The following is a 4,325-nucleotide window of genomic DNA, read 5'->3' as shown; positions in this document are numbered from 1 at the left end:
ACATTACATTTGTTAGAAGAGTGAAGATAGAATAATTTTTATCGTAAAACTGAATTATGCCCTACAGACCCAGTTTTGCAAAGAAAATACGTGTACGTTGGTGAAAAGGTGTTGAATTATGGATTAAAATGTTTAGTTGAAAGGTATTTACAGTCTCAAAAAGGTTTGTTATGATTAATTTGATTGTAAGGTTATTTTCATTGACTTTCTCCAAAATCGTTCCGGAGCGATTCTGCAATTTTCTGCTACATTACGGGTAAACGGAAGGCATTCTAACTGTGGTGAGTGCCTTTCCTGAGACACAGATTATTGAAACTAAAGAAAGTGTAGCTAAATTTATAACATTAATGTTGGCTTATAGCTTTGTTATTTAAATGTCAATAATAAGGCGTGTCCATGTACCAATTTCGTAAATGTCCGATATACAATGTCAACCCGTGCACGCACGGGTCAAAGTCTAGTCTAATAAAAGATTATTGCAAAAGCTTAAATGACAGGCGAAAAACAATTTAAAGTTTTTATCTATTTTTTATTCCTTAAAATATGTAAGAACAATTTTGGCTTTGATTCTTCGTGTAAAACGTCTGGAAACACAAAAATGTCTAAGTCATCCTCTACTCTGTAAAAGAAGCATGTTTTTAGAAAGGTAAAATCAATACAATTATTATTATCAGTACATCGTTCATATTAAAATAATATCTATATAATCTAGATAGAAATATTATTTTATGTAATATATATTTTAAAGGTAAAAATGTCGTATCATAGGCACACAAATTCAAAGTTCATACTCCCATTGTATACAATTAAATGACAAGTTTTTAACTTACTTGTTATGGCTTATCCTTTTACTAAGATACCAGGTGAGAACCAGCATAATGATTGGAAAAAAGGTAAACAAGATGAACAGCAGCAGGGTGTTAACTTAAACGATATATATATATATATATATATATATATATATATATATATATATATATATATATATATATATATATATATATATAGTATGATCTGAAGAAGAATTTTTGGATATACTTACATTGGTCACAATATTGAACACAATTTTCGTGCGCTAACCCATTCGGCTCACCGGGGTTCCAATTCAGATAAGTAGCTTGCTAAGAAAATTTTAAAATAGTTTTACGTTTTAAAAAAAAAAATGCATATATAATTTTTTCCTACATCAATTCAATTCTATAAAATCCACACATTTTTCTGTTCTCAGCAATCGATAAATCAATTGCCTAATTGATTTCTTTCATGTAGATAAATAAGATTTGCTTACCATTGACGTTGCAACCCAGACAAAGCTGCCTTCATTTGATATATCGTTCAGCCCAATCCAATGGGGTGCATCGACGCAAAGATCTGTAATTAAAAATCCATACAGTGACAGAACTTTGCGTGGAAAATCAGTTGAATTTTGTTTGTCATCCATTTTCAATGAAAATATCGAATATCCTTACTATTAACCGAGGTTTGGTGGGGTGTTTGATTGAATTTGGATGGGTAATAAAATAATTATCTCAGAAGTAAACTAGTTAACTAAATGATTTTATAGCGAATTATCCCATTTTGTTTTAACAGGTACGAAACTGTAGCTTTACGAATTGTCACCAAAAATTTAATGAAAAGCAACGGTTTTGCATAAACTTTAACTAATAAAAAATATCACACTCTCTGTAAAGTTCTGTGTCCCTGCATTATTAATGGTTACAAGATCTGCCCCTAACTGCTGACACGATGATCTTGCTGTTTGCCATGAAACAGTATCATTTATACATTGGTAACACTGGCTATTGTACACTGTCCAGATCCCTGCTTCGCGACAACCATCAGCTTTATAATAAAAAAAAGTTAAGTGTCTGATCTTTGTTTCGATAATCGGCATTTGTTAATTCATTCCTCGTATAGATATTAAGCTGCAAATGTTACATATATTGTACTATCATATCTTCCGATAATTAACTATTTAACCCTATGCCACTTTAAAAGCCTGTCTTCATTTACCGAAAAACCGATAAAGCATAACCAGTTAATTTTAAGTTAATTAGACTCAAAATCTGCAAATTTTCAGTTCTAATAAGTTAAATTTCTCAATTATTGCCTACAAATGAAATATGTCATCGGCCAGAAGCTACTTACTATTTCTGCTTCTTTGAGCAATAAAAGAAGTTGTGAGTTGAAAAGTGAATACAAATACGAATTCATAAAAGATCGCATTCATAGTTACAGTTTGGAAGAAAATTGAACTTTACGCAAGATTGTTGATATGGTTCTATATATATTGTTTAAAGTGGGGAAGTACTCAAAAAAAATGATCAAATTGATGACATTTTTATTTTATCTCGTTCGTTACATTGTCCAATCTTTATTGCTTCCTTATAAATAAATGCCTTTCACTTTGTATGTTTTGTATCTCCGCCAAACACACTGTTTCTTACTTGGTCTACATAAGGAATAAGGAATCATTCTTTGAGTATTATGAGGTGATAATTTCGGTCGGGGCGTGGTCAAATCAAATAAAGCCCGAAGGGCTTTATGATAGATTTGACCACGCTCCGACCGAAATTATCACCTCATAATATTCAAAGAATGATTCCTTATTACTTATATTTATATTATTTCTAATGTGCACGATGAAAGATCTAATAATTATAACATTTTTACCGTTGTTTTAATTCGTATAATTATGCAAACCCCACTGGCGCCCCAGGAATACGTCATTTGACACTTGCATCACACGTGTGTTGTACATGAAAACTCACAGACATGTATTGAAGAGTCAAATTTGCAAATTTATTAAGTCGATACAACAAAATATCAAATCAAATATCATTTGATTTTTAAAAAAAATGTGTGTAGTTGCAAAATAGTAAATAACTAGAGTGTTTATTTCGTGATAGCGGAAGGTACTTTCCTCCTGCGCGGTAAGGCGGTCGATCTACACCCCTGAACAATTCTCAAAGCGGGAGTTATTCAAAACTCCAGATTTAATGCTCGAGTCGGACATGGTGGAACAATTAAGTTCATTTTTGACAGGTAAGTTGGAATTTTCAGAATTATAGGGAACGATTTGAAGATTCTGTGATTGTTGGCCGGAAATTACACATGAATCTTCAGATGGATCATTTATTTTGACACTTGCGGTGGTTATTGTAGATAAAGTTGCACTCGCACTTTTTTTTTTGGTAGAAGACAGTTCACGATTATAGCTACGTATGGAAGCTTCGTTATCAATGCCCGGAGAAGTACATGATGTGTCTTGCTTCAAATCCAGCGTCGTTCATGGCCTGAATTGCTGTCGCTCTTAGACAGTGAGCTGTGTAACGTTTGCACCCGGCGGCCTTGCAAATATCCGGAAGGAAATTAACATATGATCGCTTTTTCATGGGATCGGCTGTGTACCATATGTTGCAATCTTTCGGGTAAGAAATGGCATCTTTAACGCATTTATTGAAAAGATGAGACGCATTTGGGTCCGTTTTAGACAAGAAGAACTTCAACATCTTCACAGGACAAGTTTCGTTTCCAGTTTCATACATTCTTTTGTCGTTCAGTGCTTCAAGTTTGTGAATGCCACCTTGATAGTTTTTTTGTTTTGTTTCATGCTTCAAACAAGCATATATGGAGCCTTCTTCGTCAACTTTAAAATCGAAGGAATCTACCCGAAGCTGATGAGGAATTCAAGACCACGAGACACAAAATGTATCGCGATGATGTACCACATTGCAAGTCGCAGATTGACTGGAGAAGAATATGCACTCTCCAGGTAAGCAGAAATTTTCTGTAAATCTGATTTGTGAATGATCTCCTTATGAGTTGTAGGGCGAGAAGTTCCAGTGACCATTCTATGCTTCATGAGACCGGTCAAACTTTTATTTGCAGTTTTGAATGCTTTATCGTTTACAATGTCTATATTTCGACCGATGTCGGATAGGCCTAAATGCCAGTTTATGGCGGCTCTGATTGCTTTCATGGTATTTTTTTGAACAGGTATCCGTCGTTCATGGTGGCTGCATTCGATCGAAATAAAAAATGAAGTGATCAGCAGACGATCATTATAAGAAATCTATTCATCAGCAGACGAGCCGTTTATATAAAATATTTAAATTGCATATTAAGATATTTTCTATAAATTTTATTTTAAATGGTAACCTTTACATGCTCATTTTAATTTTCATTCATTTTGTGTGCGAAAAGAAAACATTTCAAAACCACTACTTTTTTTATTTAGCACATGCAATGTATTACTACGCGCGCCGTGCAGCCAATACCGTTTTTCGGTTTTGCTATAAGACACGCCCATTTTGTGTCACTCA

General features: G+C 33.5%; 1 long non-coding RNA gene across 1 annotated transcript; it reads right to left on the bottom strand.

The window, feature by feature from the left end:
- Positions 1–1,056: 1,056 nt before the first annotated feature.
- On the bottom strand, positions 1,057–2,436 carry LOC136273371 (uncharacterized). The gene is made up of 4 exons (XR_010711563.1): positions 2,363–2,436; positions 1,681–1,842; positions 1,289–1,371; positions 1,057–1,121 (listed from the first exon to the last, which is right to left on the bottom strand). It is a non-coding gene; the product is annotated as an uncharacterized lncRNA (long non-coding RNA).
- Positions 2,437–4,325: the final 1,889 nt, after the last annotated feature.

Source organism: Magallana gigas, chromosome 3 (assembly GCF_963853765.1).
Source record: "Magallana gigas chromosome 3, xbMagGiga1.1, whole genome shotgun sequence".
Lineage (NCBI taxonomy): Eukaryota > Metazoa > Mollusca > Bivalvia > Ostreida > Ostreidae > Magallana > Magallana gigas.
This window is presented reverse-complemented; position numbering and strand designations above follow the sequence as displayed.